Here is a 22404-nt window from a genome sequence, read left to right as displayed (position 1 = left end):
CAAACCTGCGAATGTGGGGCGCAAGTGATAGTGTGCAAAAGAAAAATGGTCTTATTCCGACGCTAGCGGGAACCGACAGATGATTAGCCATGCGGTGACAGCACATATTGATTCATTTTCATCCGAGAGGATCATACAGCTTGCCATAGAAGGAGGTAACGCATGGTTGGAAGAAGGCAATAGGAAAGCAGAAGTTCAGAAGCAATAAAGCATCTCCAGGCGCTTATCTGAAATTCCCACCAATGAATTACATAAGTAACTTTATCTTATTTTAGATTTTATTTATATTTTAATTATCAAAACCTCATAACCATTTGAATCCACCTGACTGAGATTTACAAGATGACCATAGCTTGCTTCAAGCCGACAATCTCCGTGGGATCGACCTTTACTCACGTAAGGTTTATTACTTGGATGACCCAGTGCACTTGCTGGTTAGTTATGCAGAATTGTGAAGAAGTGTTGAGATTACGTTATGCGCACAAAATTTTTAGAGCCGTAGCCAGAGAACAAACAATTCGCATACTATATCCCAACCTTGATCCGAACTTTGAGTTAAAGAGTAGCTTGATACATCTACTTCCTAAGTATGATGGGTTGCCGGGTCAAGACCCCATTCGACATCTAAGAGACTTTCAAGTTGCTTGTTCTACGGCTCGAAGGCATGGAGCCGATGAGTTGGCTATTATGGTTTTTGCCTTTCCCTTCTCTCTTGAAGGGCAAGCAAATACATGGTTTATTCGCTACCGGATGAGATTGTGACCAATTAGGATTTCTTGAGAAGAGAGTTTCTAGATAAGTTCTTCCCACCGGAGAAGACCGATTACGTCCAGAAGGAGATCTCGGGTATAATGCAAAAGGACTAAGAGAGTTTATATGAGTATTGGACTAGGTTCAAGAGGCTATTAAAATCTTGTCCACACCATGGATTGAACACTCACTTGCTCATTAGTTACTTCACCGGAGGTCTTTGTGTGGAAGATAGAAGATTGCTCACCGCTTCTAGTTGTGGTTCCCTTTCAAAAAACAAGACGGAGGGAGAAGCTTGGAAATTGATAAATGATGTTGCCGAGGCTACACAACATGTAAGGGTGAGAAGTAATCCTTTCAAGGGTGTGGTAGAACCATCCCCTTCCGAAGCAAGCTTGACTAAAGCGCTTGGGGATATGACCACTATCCTCACGCAAATACAAAAGGATCAAAAGGAATACTACTCCATCCAAGCCATCCAAGCCCCACCCCCAGTTGCTCAACTTGAAGGCCCTCCTAGAATTTGTGGTTTGTGCTCTAGCACCACACATTACACCGATCAATGCCATCAAATTCAAGAGGAGCATGCCCTTGTCGTGGCCAATGTGAATTACAACAACCGTCCGTCCTATCCTTCTCAAGGCCAAAACAACTACTCTCATGGTAGTAATCAAAATCAAGGGTGGAGGGATAATACACAAGGAAGTAATCAAAACCAAAGATGGAACAACTCTTCTTATCATCACAACAATAACCAATCTTCATCCCAATACCACCATAACAACAACAGCCCCCAAGCCAACCAAAATTACCACAACCAAAACCAAAGCAACTACACCAAATACCAAGCACCACACCATAGACAACAATCCAACCAATCCTCTTCATCTTCCTCCAATCAAGTTTATGAGCTTAGAGCCGCTATGGCGAAACGGGACGAGAGCAGCAAGGCTCAATTTGATGCCTTGGGTTCTCAATTGGCCAACCTTGCCGACATGCTTTCAAAGATGTCCATGTCCTCCTCCAACAACAACACCAACCAACCCTCAAGCTCTTCTAACCTTCCATCCCAACCCTTCCAAACCCCAAAGGCGGTCTCAACGCCATCACTTTACGGTCAGGGACTACATTGGAGGAGATACCTCCTAGGGTCATGGAAGACATTCATGAGGAAGAAGTGGTTGTTGAAGCTCCGCATGAAGAAGAGGAGGTAGATACAAGGCATGAGGAAGAAGGAGTAAGCCTTAAGGAACCCAAAAGGAAAGCTATAGTGGATGAGTCCATTCCTATCCCATTCCCTTCCATGGTGAAGAAGGCAAAGAAGACTCCAGAATTTGATTTGAACATGCTTCAAGTGTTCAAGAAGGTTGAGGTAACCATACCACTTCTTGATGCTATAATTCCGAAGTATGCAAAATTTCTGAAAGACTTGTGCACACACAAGGATAGGATAGGAGAGTTGGAGACATTATCCTTGGGTAGTTCAATTTCTTCCTTAATGGAGCCTATTCCAAAGAAATATGGTGACCCTGGACCTTGTTTGGTATCTTGTTGTATCGGTGGACGTACTTTTCATGACTGTATGTGTGATTTAGGAGCTTACGTAAGCATCATGCCGCTTTCTATCTTTGTGCGGTTGAATTTAGCTCCATTAAAGAAGTCGGCGGCGAAGTTTGCCTTAGCTGATAAAAGTGTGATCACTGTGATGGGAATAGCAGAAGGTGTACTTATTGCAATCAAAGACTTGGTCTTTCCGGTTGACTTTTACATCCTTGAAATGCCTCCAACAGAAAATAGAAGCTTATCCTCCGTTCTACTTGGTAGACCCTTCCTTAAGACCTCTAAATTCAAGTTAGATGCCTTCACCGGCACATATTCCTTTGAGGTTGGAGACAAGACTATCAAGTTCAATTTGGAAGAAGCCATGAAGCATCCTCCCGAAGAGCATTCCGTTTTTCGATGTGATGTAATTGATGAAGTGGTAGTGGAAGTGCGAAAAGCAGACTACAACAATTTATGCTACCCTATTGTTGAAGGAACGGATGACCAAGAGGATAAACAAGAGAAAGTTGTTGAGAATGAACCCCTTGAGCTTGATGAAAAGGAACCTCAGCTTGAGGCAAAGAGTGAACTGAAGCCTCTTCCATCTCATTTGAAGTATGCTTTCTTAGACGACAACCAAAAGTTTCCGGTCATTATTGCTAGTGAGCTTTCTAGTGAAGAAGAAGGGAAGCTCCTAGATGTTCTAAGAAAGTACAAGAAGGTAATTGGTTGGAGCCTAGCCGATATTGTGGGGATTGACCCTCGCAAATGCATGCATCGTATATTTCTCCAAGAGGGAGCTAGGCTGGTTAGGCAACCGCAAAGGAGGCTCAACCCGACCATCCTTGATGTGGTAAAGAAGGAGGTCACTAGGCTACTTGATGCGGGTATCATATACCCAATTTCTGACAGTGAGTGGGTGAGCCCGGTCCAGGTTGTTCCCAAGAAATCGGGCATCACTGCGGTTAAAAAGGATGATGGTGAAGTGGTCACCAAGAGAGTACAAAATGCATGGTGAGTGTGCATCGATTATAGAAGATTGAATACCGCTACAAGAAAGGACCACTACCCTTTGCCCTTTATCGATCAGATGTTGGACCGTTTAACCGGTAAATCCCATTATTGTTTTCTTGATGGATTCACTGGTTACTTCCAGATTCACATTGCCCCTGAGGATCAGGAAAAGACCACATTCACTTGCCTTTTTGGCACCTTTTTCTACAAAAGGATGCCATTTGGACTATGTAATGCACCTGCTACTTTTCAGTGGTGTATGACAAGTGTCTTTTCCGATCTGATGGAGAATTGTCTGGAAGTCTTTATGGATGACTTTAGTGTTTATGGAACTTCATTTGATTGTTTCTTAGAGAACTTGGCCAAGGTCTTAGCTAGATGTGTTGATACTAATCTTGTCTTGAATTTTGAAAAATGTCACTTTATGGTAAGACAAGGCATAGTGTTAGGACATGTAGTATCTCATGAAGGCATTTCTGTAGACCCGGCCAAGGTCGATATTATCACCACTTTACCTCACCCCTCATCTGTGAGGGAGGTCTGCTCGTTTTTGGGACATGCAGGATTCTACAGGCGCTTTATTAAAGATTTCAACAAGATTGCTTTGCCACTGTCGCCCCTACTCCAAAAAGATGTGGAATTTGAGTTTGACAGTGCATGTGTGAGTGCATTTGAAGGGCTAAGGAGAGTTCTTACCACAGGACCGATTGTGCGAGGCCCCAAATGGATGCTACCATTTGAGATAATGTGCGATGCGTCAAACCATGCTGTAGGTGCCGCGCTTGCACAGCGCGATGGTAAACTCCCTTATGTCATTGCTTACTCTTCTAAAACATTGGATGCAACACAATCCAACTATACCACTACAGAAAAGGAACTCCTAGCTATTGTTCATGCTTTAGATAAATTCAGATCTTATTTGCTAGGGTCCAAGATAGTGGTATACACGAATCATGCAGCTTTAGAGTACTTATTGACAAAGAGTGAGTCAAAACCTAGACTCATACATTGGATCTTACTTTTGCAAGAATTCGACATTGAGATTAGGGACTGGAGTGGGTCTCAAAACTTAGTTGCGGATCATTTAAGCCACCTTGAGAATTTAAAATTTGACCCATTTCCGATCGATGACTCATTCCCATTGGATAGTTTGCATACTGTGTCGGATAGCTTCCCTTGGTTTGCGCCAATGACGAACTACTTGGTTGCAAAAATCTTCCCTCCTAACTTTTCTAAACACCAAAGAGAAGAGTTGAGGAGTGATTCCAAATATTACATTTGGGATGACCCTCACTTGTGGAAGAGGGGAGTGGACCAAGTAATTCGAAGATATGTCCCGGAATTTGAAATTCAACCCATTCTTGAAGCTTGCCATTCGTCCGAATGTGGTGGCCACTTTGGCCCACAGAGGACAGCTAAAAAGGTGTTGGATTGTGGATTCTGGTGGCCAACCTTATTCAAGGATGCTAACCGGTTCTGTGTGTTGATGAGCGGATAATTTATACGCTTTTTGGCATTATTTTTACATAGTTTTTAGTATGTTTTAATTAGTTTTTATTATATTTTTATTAGTTTTTAAATAAAAATCACATTTCTAGACTTTACTATGAGTTTGTGTGTTTCTCTGTGATTTCAGGTATTTTCTGGCTGAAATTGAGGGACCTTAGCAAAAATCTGATTTAGAGGCTGAAAAAGGACTGCAGATGCTATTGGATTCTGACCTCCCTGCACTCGAAGTGGATTTTCTGGAGTTACAGAAACCCAAGCGGCACGCTCTCAATTGTGTTGGAAAGTAAACCTCCAGGGCTTTCCAGCAATATATAATAGTCCATACTTTGCCCAAGTTATGACGACGCAAATTGGCGTTTAACGCCAAGTCTTTACCCTATTCTGGCGTTAAACGCCAGAAACAGGTTACAAACCAGAGTTAAACACCAGAAACAGGCTACAACCTGGCGTTTAACTCTAAAAAAGCCTCTACACGTGTAAAGCTCAATGCTCAGCCCAAGCACACACCAAGTAGGCCCCGGAAGTGGATTTCTGCACTATCTGCACTTAGTTACTTATTTTCTGTAACCCTAGCTACTAGTTTAGTATAAAAACAACTTTTAGAGATTTATTTTGCATCTCATGACATTTTTACACGTTTCATATTGTATTTCTGATGGCATGAGTCTCTAAACCCCATGGTCGGGGTGAGGAGCTCTGCTGTGTCTCGATGAATTAATGCAATTACTTCTTTTTTCTATTCAATCACGCTTGTTTCTGTTCTAAGATACTCGCTTGTACTTAACCGTGATGAATGTGATGATCCATGACACTCATTACCATTCTCAACCTATGAACACGTGCCTGACAACCACTTCCGTTCTACCTTAGATTGAGTGTGTATCTCTTAGTCTCTTGGTTCATGATCAGAGTCTTCGTGGTATATGCTAGGATTATTGGCGGCCATTCCTGAGATCCAAAAAGTCTAAACCTTGTCTGTGGTATTCCGAGTAGGATCTGGGATGGGATGACTGTGACGAGCTTCAAACTCACGAATGCTGGGCGTAGTGACAGACGCAAAAGGATCAATGGATCCTATTCCAACATGAGTGAGAACCGACAGATGATTAGCCATGCGGTGACAGCGCATTTGGACCATTTTCACTGAGAGGACGGATGGTAGCCATTGTCAACGGTGATCCACCAACATATAGCTTGCCATGGATGGAGCCTTGCGTGCGTGAAGAAGAAGACAGTAGGAAAGCAGAGATTCGAAAGACAGAGCATCTCCAAATCCTCAATCTGTGCTCCATTACTGCATAATAAGTATTATTTATTTTATGCTATTTACTCTTCATAAATATAATCACTCTTATCATTGATTTCCTGACTAAGAATTCCAAAATAGCCATAGCTTGCTTCAAGCCGACAATCTCCGTGGGATCGACCCTTACTCACGTAAGGTATTACTTGGACGACCCAATGCACTTGCTGGTTAGTGGTACGAGTTGTGAAAAGTGTGATTTACAATTCGTGCACCAAGTTTTTTGCGCCGTTGCTGGGGATTGTTCGAGTTTGGACAACTGACGGTTTATTTTGTTGCTTAGATTAGGAAAAATTTTTCTTTTTGGTTTAGAGTCTTCTATTATTGTTTTTGGTTAAAATTTTAAAATCCTTATTTTATTTTTCTAAATTATTTTTGAAAATTTTCAAAACCAATAACTTCATGATTTAGTCTTTTGTTTGAGTTTAGTTTCATATTTTAAGTTTGGAGTCATTTGCATGATTTTATTTTTCTTTCACTTTTTCGAATTATTAGTATCCAAAATATAAAATTTTTTAAGTTTGGTGTCCTTTGTGTTTCTATTTTCTAAAAATTTTTAAAAATTTGTTCTTGGTGTTCATCTTGATCTTCAAAGTGTTCTTGGTCTTCATCTTGACATTCAAAGCTTGCTTGTTTGTTTTCTTTGTTTTGATCTAAAAATTCTAAGTTTGGTGTCATTTTATTGTTTTTCTCTCTCCTCATTAATTCCAAAAATATCTTTTCCCTTTATTTTAATTAAATTTTCGAAATTTCCCTTTAAAAAATTCAGATTTTTATTTTAAAATTTTTATCTTATCTTAGTTTTAAATTTCAAAATTCAAATATTTTTCAAAAAAAAAATTCATATCTTTTTCAAAATCATTTTATTTCAAATTTCAATTTTCAATTTTCAAAATTTGAAAATCTTTTATAAAATTTTTCAGAATCTTTTCCTTTTAGACATAATTTTCGAAATTCTTGTCCTATTTTACTATTTTGATTGAAAAATTTTAAGTTTGGTGTTTCCTTGTTAAGAAAATTCCAATCTTTAAAATTTTAAAATCATATCTCTTTCAAATCTTTTCCTTTGTTTACTTTCTTACAAGTATCTTTAATTTTAAGACATATCTTTTTCAAGACTCCCTAACCACTTTCTCTCCTTCCAATTTTCGAAAATCATATCCAAAATTTTTCAAATCTTTTTAATTAATTAGCCATTTTAGCATTCGAATTATTTTTTTTATTTTACTTTTTCTCTTAATTTTTGAAACTTATATTTTATTTTATTTCTTTCTTTTAATTCGGTTTATCCTTAATTAAATAAAAAAAATCTATATATATATTTTAATTGCAATCCACATCATCTCCCTTTCTCCATCATGGACTTAAGTGGAAATGAACAGTCCAGAAAGACTCTGGGGTCATATGCTAACCCCATTACTACTGCATACGGGAGTAGTATCTGTATACCTCCCATCAGAGCAAGTAATTTTGAGCTAAATCCTCAGCTCATTGTCATGGTGCAGCAAAATTGCCAGTATTCCGGTCTTCCACAGGAAGAACCTACTGAGTTTCTGGCGCAGTTCTTGCAAATTGCTAACACAGTGCGTGACAAGGAGGTAGATCAGGATGTATACAGGCTGTTACTGTTTTCATTTGTTGTAAAAGATCAAGCTAAGAGGTGGTTAAATAACCAACCCACAGCAAGCATAAGAACATGGAAACAGTTATCAAACAAATTCCTGAATCAATATTTTTCTCCAAAAAGGATGACACAGCTAAGGCTGGACATCCAAGGCTTTAAACAAGAGGATTGATGAGCGGATAATTTATACGCTTTTTGGCATTGTTTTTACATAGTTATCAGTATGATTTAGTTCGTTTTTAGTATATTTTTATTAGTTTTTAATTAAAAATCACATTTCTGGACTTTACTATGAGTTTGTGTGTTTTTCTGTGATTTCAGGTATTTTCTGGCTGAAATTGAGGGACCTGAGCAAAAATCAGATTCAGAGGTTGAAGAAGGACTACTGATGCTGTTGGATTCTGACCTCCCTGCACTCAAAGTGGATTTTCTGGAGTTACAGAACTCCAAATGGCGCGCTTCCAATTGCGTTGGAAAGTAGACATCCAGGGATTTCCAGCACTATATAATAGTCCATACTTTGCCCGAGTTTAGATGACGCAAACTGGCGTTGAACGCCAGTTCCATGTTGTAGTCTGGCGTTCAGCACCAGAAACAAGTTGCAATGTGGAGTTCAATGCCAGAAACACGTTACAAACTGGCGTTCAACTCCAAGAATGACCTCTCCATGTGAAAGCTTCATGCTCAGCCCAAGCACACACCAAGTGGGTCCCGAAAGTGGATTTCTACATCAATTACTTACTTCTGTAAACTCTAGTAGCTAGTCTAGTATAAATAGGACTTTTTACTATTGTATTTACATCTTTGGATTATCTTTTGGTCCTTTGATCATGTTTTGGGGGGCTGGCCATTCGGCCATGCCTGGACCTTATCACTTATATATTTTCAACGGTAGAGTTTCTACACACCATAGATTAAGGTGTGGAGCTCTGCTGTTCCTCAAAGATTAATGCAAAGTACTACTGTTTTTCTATTCAATTCAACTTATTCCACTTCTAAGATATTCATTCGCACTTCAATATGATGGATGTGATGATCGTGACAGTCATCATCATTCTCAACTTATGAACGCGTGCCTGACAACCACTTCCATTCTACCTTAGATTGAATGGATATCTCTTAGATATCTAATACAGGGGACCGAGTCCGAGTTATTAGTGTCTTCGTGGTATAAGTTAGAACCCATGGATGGCCATTCCTGAGATCCGGAAAGTCTAAACCTTGTCTATGGCATTCCGAGTAGGATCTGGGAAGGGATGGCTGTGACGAGCTTCAAACTCGCGAGTGCTGGGCGTAGTGACAGACGCAAAAGGATAGTAAATCCTATTCCAGCATGATCGAGAACCGACAGATGATTAGCCATGCAGTGACAGCGCATTGGACCATTTTCACAGGAGGATGGGATGTAGCCATTGACAACGGTGATGCCCTACATAAAGCTTGCCATGGAAAGGAGTAAGATTGATTGGATGAAGAGAGTAGGAAAGCAGAGATCAGAGGAACGAAAGCATCTCTATACGCTTATCTGAAATTCTCACCAATGAATTACATAATTACCACTATCCTATTTTATATCTTATTTATTTTCATCCACTATAATTTCTTAATACAATTTAATCCGCCTGACTGAGATTTACAAGGTGACCATAGCTTGCTTCAAGCCGATAATCTCCATGGGATCGACCCATACTCACGTAAGGTTTATTACTTAGACGACCCAGTGTACTTGCTGGTTAGTTGTACGAAGTTGTGAAACAGATATAAGATCATGAACGTGCGTATTGAGTTTTTAGCGCCGTTACCAAGGAATGGAATGATCATGATTTCGCACACCAAGTTTTTGGCGCCGTTGTCGGGGATTGTTCGAGTTTGGACAACTGACAGTTTATCTTGTTGCTCAGATTAGGTAATTTTATTTTATTTTTAAGCCTTTTAGTTCTTATTTTCGAAAAACACAAAAAAAAAATTTTCTTCTTTTTCGTTTTTCCAAAAAATTAATTTTTGAAAAATACAAAAAAAAATTTTCCTTTGTTTTCGAAAATTATTTTAAAATTTTTAAGAATGAATTCTAATGTTTCAAAATGGTATGCTGAAGTTTGGCTGTCCATTAAGCTTTAGACTAACCTGGTATGATTCCTGGAATCTTGATTGAGGACTTTGAATTCATTGCTTCCTTTTCCCTATATGATTTCAAAAAAATAAAAATATACAAAAATCCAAAAAAATTAATAAAATGATAAAAATCAAAAATATTTTATGTTGTTCGTTTGAATCTTGAGTCAATTTTTAAGTTTGGTGTCAATTGCATTTTTTCTAAAAATTTATGCATTTTTTGAAAATTCATGCATTTATAGTGTTCTTCATGATCTTCAAGTTGTTCTTGGTAAGTCTTCTTGTTTGATCTTGATGTTTTCTTATTTTGTGTCTTTTCTTATTTTTCATATGCAATTTCAATTTGTTAATGTCTAAAGAATAAAAATTTTTAAGTTTGGTGTCTGGCATGTTTTCTTTTCTTGAAAATTTTTTAAAAATAAGTTCTTGGTGTTCATCTTGACATTCAAAGTGTTCTTGGTGTTCATCTTGACATTCAAAGTATTCTTGTATGCATTAGTTGTTTTGATTCATAATTTCTATGTTTTGTGTCAATTTTGTGTTTTTCTCTTCTATTATTAAAAATTCAAAAATAAAAAAATATCTTTCCCTTTTTCACTCATCAAATTCGAAAATTTGAGTTGACTTTTTCAAAATTTTTTTAAAAAAAAAAATCTAGTTGTTTTTATGAGTCAAATCAAATTTTCAATTTAAAAATCTTATCTTTTTCAAAATCTTTTTCAAAATCAAATGTTTTTCAATTTTCTTTTCATATTTTTGAATTCTTTTTAAAATTTTTCAAAATCTTTTTCATTTTTTCGAAAATATTCAAATTAACTTTCAAAATCTTTTTCTTATTTTATTTCTTAATTTTCAAAAATTTTATTAGCATTTAATGTTTTGATTCAAAATCTTTTTAAGTTTGTTACTTGCCTAATAAGAAAGGTTCAATCTTTAAATTTTAAAATCAAATCTTTTTGTTTCTTGTTAGTCAAGTAATCAACTTTAATTTTCAAAATCAAATCTTTTTAAATTTCTTTTTCAAATCTTTTTCAATCAATCTTATCTTTTTGTTTCAATCACATCTTTTTAATTTTCAATCACATCTTTTTCAAAATTAATTTCAAAATCTCTTCTAACTTCTTATCTTTTCGAAATTTATTTTCAATTCTTTTTCAATCAATCTTATCTTTTTGTTTCAATCATATCTTTTTCAAAACCACCTAACTAATTCAATCTCTCTTAAAATTTTCGAAAATACCTCCCTCTTTTTCAAAATTTCATTTTGATTAACTAATTGTTTCAATTTTAATTTAATTTCAACTTTAATTTTCGGAATCTAACTTTCAATTTTAAATTTTATTTTAATTAAATTTCGAAATTCTCTCTCTCATCTCCTTCTATTTATTTATTCATCTACTAACACTTCTCTTCCATCCAAAAAGAAAATTTCAAACACAACCTCCCTCTCTATGTTCGAGTTTTTCCTCTTCTCTTCTTTACATTACATTCTTTTCTTCTTCTACTCACACAAAGGAATCTCTATACTGTGACATAGAGGATTCCATATTTTCTTTGTTATTCCCTTCTTTGTCATATGAGCAGGAGCAAGGATAAGAACATTCTTGTTGAAGCAGATCCTGAACCTGAAAGGACTCTAAAAAGGAAACTAAGAGAAGCTAAAATACAACAATCCAGAGACAACCTTACAGGAATTTTCGAACAGGAAGAGGAGATGGCAGCCGAAAATAATAATAATGCAAGGAGGATGCTTGGTGACTTCACTGCACCTAATTCCAATTTACATGGAAGAAGCATCTCAATTCCTGCCATTGGAGCAAACAACTTTGAGCTGAAACCTCAATTAGTTTCTCTGATGCAGCTGAACTGTAAGTTTTATGGACTTCCATCTGAATATCCTTTTCAGTTCTTAACTGAATTCTTACATATCTGTGATACTGTTAAGACCAATAGGGTTGATCCCGAGGTCTACAGGCTTATGCTTTTCCCGTTTGCTGTAAGAGACAGAGCTAGAGTATGGTTGGACTCTCAACCCAAAGATAGACTGAACTCTTGGGATAAGCTGGTCACGGCTTTCTTAGCCAAGTTCTTTCCTCCTGATGAACGGATAACTTATACGCTTTTTGGCATTGTTTTTAGTATGTTTTTAGTATATTTTAATTAGTATTTATTATATTTTTATTAGTTTTTAAATAAAAATCACTCCTCTGGACTTTACTATGATTTTGTGTGTTTTTCTATGATTTCAGGTATTTTCTGGCTGAAATTGAGGGACCTGAGCAAAAATCTGATTCAGAGGCTTAAAAAGGACTGCAGATGCTGTTGGATTCTGACCTCCTTGTACTCAAAGTGGATTTTCTGGAGCTACAGAAGCCCAATTGGCGCGCTCTCAATTGTGTTGGAAAGTAGAGATCCTGGGCTTTCTAGCAATGGATAATAGTTCATACTTTGCCTGATATTTGATGGCCTAAACCGGCATTCCAAGTCAGCTCAAGAATTATGGCGTTTAACTCCAAAACTGGCACAAAAGCTGGAGTTAAACGCCCAAACTAGCACAAAAGCTGGCGTTTAACTCCAAGAAAAGTCTCTACACATGGAAGCTTCAATGCTCAGCCCAAGCACACACCAAGTGGGCCCGGAAGAAGATTTCTGCATTAAATACTGATTTTTGTAACCCTATGCTACTAGTTCTCTATAAATAGGACCTTTTGCTATTGTATTTGACAGACATCTTGGGACGTTTAGTCCCTAGACCTTTGAGGCTGGCCATTTGGCCATGCTTACACTATTTGTTCTTATGTATTTTCAACGGTGGAGTTTCTACACACCATAGATTAAGATGTGGAGCTCTGCTGTTCTTCATGAATTAATACAAAGTACTATTGTTCTTCTATTCAACTCAAGTCTATTTCTTCTCCAAGATATTCATTCGTTCTTCAACTTGATGAATGTGAAGATCTGTGACACTCATCATCATTCTCACCTATGAACACGTGCCTGACAACCACCTCTGTTCTACTAGCAATGGCTTGAATGCGTATCTCTTGGGTTTCTGATCTAAGATTGGAACCTTCGTGGTATAGGCTAGAATTAATGGCAGCCATTCCTGAGATCCGGAAAGTCTAAACCTTGTCTGTGGTATTCCAAGTAGGATCTGGGAAGGGATGACTGTGACGAGCTTCAAACTCGCGATTGTGGAGCGTGTGACAGACGCAAAAGGATCAATGGATCCTATTCCGACATGATCGAGAACCGACAGCTGATTAGCCGATGTTGTGACAGAGCATCAGGACCATTTTCACTGAGAGGACGGGATGTAGCCATTGACAACGGTGATGCCCAACATAAAGCTTGCCATAGAAAGGAGTATGAATGATTGGAAGAAGGCAATAGGAAAGCAGAGGTTCAAGGGGAACAAAGCATCTTCATACGCTTATCTGAAATCCACCAATGAATTACATAAGTATCTCTATCTTTATTTTATCTTTATTTTATGTTTATTTTCATCACCTTAAACTCCATAACCATTTGAATCCGCCTGACTGAGATTTACAAGATGACCATAGCTTGCTTCAAGCCGACAATCTCCGTGGGATCCACCCTTACTCACGTAAGGTTTATTACTTGGACGACCCAATGCACTTGCTGGTTAGTTGTGCGGAATTGTGACTAAGTGTGATTCACGTTTGAGAGCTCCAAGTCCTTTGGCGCCATTGTTGATGATCACAATTTCGTGCACCAAGTTTTTGGCGCCGTTGCCGGGGATTGTTCGAGTTTGGACAACTGACAGTTCATCTTGTTGCTTAGATTAGGTATTTTTTTTTCAGAATTTTTAAGAATGAATTCTAGAGTTTCAAGGTGATGTTCTTATCATCACAAAAGCTGATTGATTCTCATCAATTTAGCTATTGAATGTAATGTCCTGCTGAAGCTTGGCCAAACATGTCTAATCCTTTTTAGACTGAAGCTTTAGACTAACATTGCATTATTCCTAGAATTCTTATTAAAAGTTTTGAATCCCTTTATTTTCTTTTCTATATAAGTTTCGAAAATCACAAAAAAATTTATAAAATCATAAAAATCAAAAATATTTTATGTTTCTTGTTTGAGTCAAGTGTCAATTTTTAAGTTTGGTGTCAATTGCATTCTTCTTGCATTTTTCGAAAACATGCATTATGTTCTTCATTAATCTTCAAGTTGTTCTTGATGATTTCATTGCTCTGATCTTTAAATTCCCTTGTTTTGTGTGTTTTGTTGTTTCTTACATGCATTTTTACATTGTTATAGTCCTTAGTATGAAAATTTTTAAGTTTGGTGTCCTGCATGCATTGTTTATTTGATCTTAGTTGCATTTTTATTGATTCCCATCATCAAAAATTCAAAAAATATTTTTAAAACTATGTCTTTTCAAGTCAATAATACAGAGAATTAAAGATTCAGAACATTCAGCAGAGGAATCAAACAGAAAAAGCTGGGCATTCAAAACGCCCAGTGAAGAAGGAAAACTGGCGTTTAAACGCCAGTCAGGGTACCTGGCTGGACGTTTAACGCCCAAAAAGGTAGAGATTTGGGCATTAAACGCCAGAATGGGCACCATTCTGGGCGTTTAACGCCAGGATGACACTAGAGGGAAGATTTTGTTTTTAATTCACATTTTTTTCAAGTTTTCAAAATTTTTCAAAATCAAATCTTTTTCAAATCATATCTTATCAATCATATCTCTTTCAAAATCAATTTCTTTCCATTTTATATTTATCCTTGCTTCAATTCAAGATTTACTTTAAAAATTTTCAAGTTGTTACTTGCCTATTAAGAAAGGATCAAACTTTAAATTTTAAAATCATATCTTTTAATTTCTTGATAGTCAAGTAATCAACTTTAATTTTAACAATTTTCTTTTTCTAAATTGATTTTCAATCATATCTTTTCAAACATATCTTTTCAATCACATCTTTTTCAAAATTAATTTTTTCAATCATATCTTTTTCTAATTTCAAAATCTTTTTCAAAAATCACTTGATTTCTTTCCCAATCTTAGTTTTCGAAAATCTCAATCAAATTTTCAAATTTCTTTTTAATTATTTCAAAATCTTTTAATTATTTTCAAAAATTCTTCCCCTCTTTTCACATCCTTCTATTTAAAGGACCAAGACTCCTCATCAAGGTGCAATTCGAACTCTGTCCCTCTTGATAAGTTCGAATTCCCTCTTCTCCACCTCTTCCTTCTATTCTTCTTTTCCTCTGACACTTCAAGGAATCTCTATATTGTGACATAGAGGATTCCCTACTTTCTTGTTCTCTTCTCTTTCATATGAGCAGGAACAAAGATAAAGGCATACTTGTTCAAGCTGATCCTGAACCTGAAAGGACCCTGAAGAGAAAGCTAAGAGAAGCTAACGAACAATTCTCTTTAGAGGGCCTAACAGAGCTCTTCAAAGAAGAAGAAATCATGGCAGCCGAAAATAACAATGCCAACAATGCAAGGAAGGTGCTTGGTGACTTTACTGCACCTACTCCTGATTTCTATGGGAGAAACATCTCTATCCCTGCCATTGGAGCAAACAACTTTGAGCTTAAGCCTCAATTAGTTTCTCTAATGCAACAGAATTGCAAGTTTCATGGACTTCCATTAGAAGATCCTCATCAGTTCTTAGCTGAGTTCTTGCAAATCTGTGACACTGTCAAGACCAATGGGGTTGACCCTGAAGTCTACAGACTTATGCTCTTTCCTTTTGCTATAAAAGACAGAGCTAGGACATGGTTGGATTCACAACCTAAGGAAAGCCTGAACTCTTGGGAAAAGCTAGTCAATGCCTTCTTGGCAAAGTTCTTTCCACCTCAAAAATTGAGCAAGCTTAGAGTGGAAGTCCAAACCTTTAAACAGAAGGATGGTGAGTCCCTCTATGAAGCTTGGGAGAGATACAAGCAATTGATCAGAAGGTGCCCTTCTGACATGCTTTCAGAATAGAGCATCATAGGAATCTTCTATGATGGTCTGTCTGAACTATCCAAGATGTCATTGGATAGCTCTGCTGGAGGATCTCTTCATCTGAAGAAGACGCCTGCAGAAGCTCAGGAACTCATTGAAATGGTTGCAAATAACCAATTCATGTACACCTCTGAAAGGAATCCTTTGAATAATGGGATAGCTCAGAAAAAAGGAGTTCTTGAGATTGATACTCTGAATGCCATATTGGCTCAGAATAAAATATTGACCCAACAAGTCAATATGATTTCTCAGAGTCTGTCTGAAATGCAAGCAGCAACAGGCAGTACTAAGGAAGTTTCCTCTGAAGAAGAAGCTTATGATCCTGAGAACCCAGCAATGGAAGAGGTGAATTACATGGGAGAATCTTATGGAAACACCTATAATCCTTCATGGAGAAATCATCCAAATCTCTCATGGAAGGATCAACAGAGACCTCAACATGGTTTCAACAACAACAATGGTGGAAGAAACAGGTTTAGCAATGGCAAGCCTTTTCCATCATCTTCTCAGCAACAGACAGAGAATTCTAAGCAGAGCCCCTCTGACTTAACAACCATTGTCTCTGATCTAATCAAAACCACTCAAAGTTTCATGAATAAAACAAGGTCCTCCATTAGAAAACTAGAGGCACAAGTGGGTCAGCTGAGTAAGAAAATTACTAAACTCCCTCCTAGTACTCTCCCAAGCAATACAGAAGAAAATCCAAAGAGAGAGTGCAAAGCCATAAACACGTCTCAAATGGCTGAACCTGGAGAGGAGGAAGAGGCAGTGATCTCCACTAAAGAAGACCTTAATAGACATCCACTGACCTCCATAGAGTTCCCTAATGAGGAACCATGGGAATCTGAGGCTCATTTTGAGACCATAGAGATTCCATTGAATTTACTTCTGCCTTTCATAAGCTCTGATGAGTATTCTTCCTCTGAAGAGGATGAAGATGTCACTGAAGAGCAAGTTGCTAAGTATCTTGGAGCAATCATGAAGCTAAATGCCAAGTTATTTGGTAATGAGACTTGGGAGAATGAACCTCCATTGCTCATCAAAGAACTGGATGACTTGACTAGGCAGAGATTACCTCAAAAGAGACAGGACCCTGGAAAGTTCTCAATCCCTTGTACCATAGGCACCATGACCTTTGAGAAGGCTCTGTGTGACCTAGGGTCAAGCATAAACCTTATGCCTCTCTCTGTAATGGAGAAGCTAGGGATCATTGAGATACAAGCTGCAAGAATCTCACTAGAGATGGCAGACAATTCAAAAAAATAGGCTTATGGACTTGTAGAGGATGTCTTGGTAAAAGTTGAAGGCCATTACATCCCTGCTGATTTCATAATCCTAGAGACTGGGAGGTGTATGGATGAATCCATCATCCTTGGCAGACCCTTCCTAGCCACAGCAAAAGCTGTGATTGATGTTGACAGAGGAGAATTGATCATTCAAGTGAATGGAGACTCCCTTGTGTTTAAAGCTCAAGGATATCCCTCTGTCACCATGGAGAGGAAGCATGAAGAGCTTCTCTCAATACAGAGTCAAACAGAGCCCCCACAGTCAAACTCTAAGTTTGGTGTTGGAAGGCCACAACCACACTCTAAGTTTGGTGTTGAACCCCCACATTCAAACTCTAAGTTTGGTGTTGGAAGGTTCCAACATTGCTCTGAACATCTGTGAGGCTCCATGAGAGCCATTGTCAAGCTATTGACATTAAAAATGCACTTGTTAGGAGGCAACCCAATTTTTACTTTAAATTTCTATTTTCTATTGTTATTTTATATTTTCTGTAGGTTGATGATCATATGAAGTCACAAAAATAATTGAAAAAGCAAAAACAAAGTGAAAAACAGAATGAAAAATAGAACACCCTAGAGGAGACAGTTACTGGCGTTTAAACGCCAGTAAAGGTAGCAGAATGGGCATTAAACGCCCAGTATGGCACCATTCTGGGCGTTTAACGCCAGAAAAGGGCACCAGACTGGCGTTTAACGCCAGGAATGGGCAAGAAGCTGGCGTTAAACGCCAGAAATGGGCAGCAGCCTGGCGTTTAACTCCAGGATTGGCAGAAAGGGGCGTTTTGCACGCCGCTTGGTGCAGGGATGAGATATCCTTGACACCTCAGGATCTGTGGATCCCACGGGATCCCCACCTACCCCACCATTCTCTCTCTTCTTCACCCATTCACCAATCACCTCAATACCTCTTCCCCAAAAACCCCTCACCTATCAAATCCTACCATTCTCTTCACCACTCACATCCATCCTTCATAAAACCCCACCTACCTCACCATTCAAATTCAAACCACTTTTCCTCCCAAACCCACCCTCTATAGCCGAACCATACACACCCCTCTCACCCCTATATAAATCCATCTTCACTCCTTCATTTTCACACAACCTAAACACCACTTCTCCCCCTTGGCCGAAACACAAAGCCCACTCCATCTCCTCCATTTCTTCTTCTTCTACTCTCTTCTTTCTTCTTTGCTCGAGGACGAGCAACCTTCTAAGTTTGGTATGGTATAAGCTAAAGCTTTTCGTTTTTCCATAACCATTTATGGCACCAAAGGCCGGAGAAACCTCTAGAAAGAGGAAAGGGAAGGCAAAAGCTTCCACCTCCGAGTCATGGGAGATGGAGAGATTCCTCTCAAGGGTGCATCAAGACCACTTCTATGAAGTTATGGCCAAGAAGAAGGTGATCCCCGAGATCCCTTTTAAGCTCAAAAAGGGCGAATATTCGGAGATCCGACATGAGATCCGAAGAAGAGGTTGGGAAGTTCTCACCAACCCCATTCAATAAGTCGGAATCTTAATGGTTTAAGAGTTCTATGCCAATGCATGGATCACCAAGAACCATGATGAAAGTGTGAACCCAGACCCCAAGAATTGGCTTACAATGGTCCGAGGGAAATACTTGGATTTTAGTCCGAAAAATGTAAGGTTGGCATTCAACTTGCCCATGATGCAAGGAGATGCACACCCCTACACTAGAAGGGTCAACTTTGATCAAAGGTTGGACCAAGTCCTCATGGACATATGTGAAGAGGGCGCTCAATGGAAGAGAGATTCAAGAGGGAAGCCGGTTCAACTAAGAAGGCATGACCTCAAGCCCGTGGCTAGGGAATGGTTGGAGTTCATCCAACGCTCAATCATTCCCACTAGCAACCGGTCCGAAGCTACTATAGACCGCGCTATCATGATACATAGCATCATGATTAGAGAGGAAGTGGAAGTTCATGAGGTTATATCCCAAGAACTCTACAAGGTGGCGGACAAGTCCTCCACTATGGCAAGGTTAGCCTTCCCTCATCTCATTTGTCACCTTTGCAATTCAGTTGGAATTGACATAGAGGGAGACATTCTCATTGATGAGGACAAACCCATCATTAAGAAAAGGATGGAGAAAACAAGAGAACCTCATCAAGAGCATGAGGAAATTCCTCATCATGAAATCCCTGAGATGCCTCAAGGGATGCATCTTCCTCCATAAAACTATTGGGAGCAAATCAATACCTCCCTAGGAGAATTAAGTTCCAACATGGGACAACTAATGGTGGAGTACCAAGAGCATTCCATCCTCCTCCATGAAATTAGAGAAGATCAAAGAACCATGAGAGAGGAGCAACAAAGGCAAGGAAGAGACATTGAGGAGCTCAAGCACTCCATAAGATCTTCAAGAGGAAGAACAAGCCGCCATCACTAAGGTGGACCCGCTCTTTAACTTCCTTGTTCTTTATTTTCCTGTTTTTCGAAAATTATGCTTTATGTTTATCTATGTCTGTGTCTTTATTACATGATCATTAGTGTCTATGCCTTAAAGCTATGAAAATGAATCCATCACCTTTCTTAAATGAAAAATGTTTTCAATTGAAAAAGAAAAAGAAGTGCATGAATTTCAAATTTTAAAACAGTTTAATTATTTTGATGTGGTGGCAATACTATTGTCTTTCTAAATGAATGTGGTGCACGAAATTGTGATCTCAGGCAACGGCGCCAAAAACTCTGTACGCACATCTTACTAAATTATTTTTCATTCACAACTTCGATACAACTAACCAGCAAGTGCACTGGGTCGTCCAAGTAATAAACCTTACGTGAGTAAGGGTCGATCCCACGGAGATTGTTGGTATGAAGCAAGCTATGGTCACCTTGTAGATCTCAGTCAGGCGGATATAAAATAGTTATGGAGTTTTCAAAAATATATAATAAAATAAGGATAGAAATACTTATGTAAATCATTGGTGAGAATTTCAAATAAGCGCATAGAGATGCTTTCGTTCCTCTGAACCTCTGCTTTCCTGCTATCTTCATCCAATCAATCCTACTCCTTTCCATGGCTGGCTTTATGTAAGGACATCACCTTTGTCAATGGCTACTTTTTATCCTCTCTGGAAAATGGTCCGATGCGCTGTCACTGCATGGCTAATCATCTGGAGGCATCACCCTTGTCAATGGCTGCATCCCATCCTCTTGTGAAAATGGTCCAAATGCTCTGTCACAGCACGGCTAATAGGATTCAAAGCATCTTCATACGCTTATCTGAAATCCAACAATGAATTACATAAGTATCACTATCTTTATTTTATCTTTATTTTATGTTTGTTTTCATCACCTTAAACTCCATAACCATTTGAATCCGCCTGACTGAGAATTACAAGATGACCATAGCTTGCTTCAAGCCAACAATCTCCGTGGGATCGACCCTTACTCACGTAAGGTTTATTACTTGGACGACCCAGTGCACTTGCTGGTTAGTTGTGCAGAATTGTGACTAAGTGTGATTCACGTTTGAGAGCTCCAAGTCCTTTGGCGCCATTGTTGATGATCACAAACCTTGTCTGTGGTATTCCGAGTAGGATCTGGGAAGGGATGACTGTGACGAGCTTCAAACTCGCGATTGTGGGGCGTGTGACAGACGCAAAAGGATCAATGGATCCTATTCCGACATGATCGAGAACCGACAGCTGATTAGCCAATGTTGTGACAGAGCATCAGGACCATTTTCACTGAGAGGACGGGATGTAGCCATTGACAACGGTGATGCCCAACATAAAGCTTGCCATGGAAAGGAGTATGAATGATTGGAAGAAGGCAATAGAAAAGCAGAGGTTCAAGGGGAACAAAGCATCTTCATACGCTTATTTGAAATCCACTAATGAATTACATAAGTATCTCTATCTTTATTTTATCTTTATTTTATGTTTATTTTCATCACCTTAAACTCCATAACCATTTGAATCCGCCTGACTGAGATTTACAAGATGACCATAGCTTGCTTCAAGCCGACAATCTCCATGGGATCGACCCTTACTCACGTAAGGTTTATTACTTGGACGACCCAGTGCACTTGCTGGTTAGTTGTGCGGAATTGTGACTAAGTGTGATTCACGTTTGAGAGCTCCAAGTCCTTTGGCGCCATTGTTGATGATCACAAACCTTGTCTGTGGTATTCCGAGTAGGATCTGGGAAGGGATGACTGTGACGAGCTTCAAACTCGCGATTGTGGGGCGTGTGACAGACGCAAAAGGATCAATGGATCCTATTCCGACATGATCGAGAACCGACAACTGATTAGCCAATGTTGTGACAGAGCATCAGGACCATTTTCACTGAGAGGACGGGATGTAGCCATTGACAACGGTGATGCCCAACATAAAGCTTGCCATGGAAAGGAGTATGAATGATTGGAAGAAGGCAATAGAAAAGCAGAGGTTCAAGGGGAACAAAGCATCTTCATACGCTTATCTGAAATCCACTAATGAATTACATAAGTATCTCTATCTTTATTTTATCTTTATTTTATGTTTATTTTCATCACCTTAAACTCAATAACCATTTGAATCCGCCTGACTGAGATTTACAAGATGACCATAGCTTGCTTCAAGCCGACAATCTCCGTGGGATCGACCCTTACTCACGTAAGGTTTATTACTTGGACGACCCAGTGCACTTGCTGGTTAGTTGTGCGGAATTGTGACTAAGTGTGATTCACGTTTGAGAGCTCCAAGTCCTTTGGCGCCATTGTTGATGATCACAATTTGGTACACCACCTCCTCAAAAGCTTAGTAAGCTTAGAGTGGATGTTCAAACCTTCAGACAGAAAGAAGGTGAAACCCTCTATGAAGCTTGGGAGAGATATAAGCAACTGATCAAAAAGTGTCCTTCTGACATGCTTTCAGAATGGACCATTCTGGATATATTCTATGATGGTCTGTCTGAGTTATCAAAGATGTCACTGGACCATTCTGCAGGTGGATCCATTCACCTAAAGAAAATGCCTGCAGAAGCTCAAGAACTCATTAACATGGTTGCTAATAGCCAGTTCATGTACACTTCTGAAAGGAATCCTGTGAATAATGGGACGCCTATGAAGAAGGGAGTTCTTGAAATTGACACTCTGAATGCTATATTGGCTCAGAATAAAATATTGACTCAGCAAGTCAATATGATTTCTCAGAGTCTAAATGGAATGCAAGCTGCATCCAACAGTACTCAAGAGGCATCTTCTGAGGAAGAAGCTTATGATCCTGAGAACCCTGCAATAGCAGAGGTGAATTACATGGGTGAACCC

At 38.7% G+C, this 22404-nt stretch overlaps 2 non-coding genes across 2 annotated transcripts; both read right to left on the bottom strand.

Moving 5' to 3' along the window:
- Positions 1-15705: 15705 nt before the first annotated feature.
- Positions 15706-15813, bottom strand: LOC112746444 (small nucleolar RNA R71). The gene has a single exon (XR_003174329.1). It is a non-coding gene; the product is annotated as a small nucleolar RNA R71 (small nucleolar RNA).
- A 6087-nt stretch (positions 15814-21900) lies between these two features.
- LOC112745304 (small nucleolar RNA R71) lies at positions 21901-22008 on the bottom strand. The gene has a single exon (XR_003173240.1). It is a non-coding gene; the product is annotated as a small nucleolar RNA R71 (small nucleolar RNA).
- Positions 22009-22404: the final 396 nt, after the last annotated feature.

Source organism: Arachis hypogaea, chromosome 14 (assembly GCF_003086295.3).
Source record: "Arachis hypogaea cultivar Tifrunner chromosome 14, arahy.Tifrunner.gnm2.J5K5, whole genome shotgun sequence".
Lineage (NCBI taxonomy): Eukaryota > Viridiplantae > Streptophyta > Magnoliopsida > Fabales > Fabaceae > Arachis > Arachis hypogaea.
The sequence above is the reverse complement of the archived record's forward strand: the minus strand, read 5'-3'. Positions and strand labels throughout refer to the sequence as shown.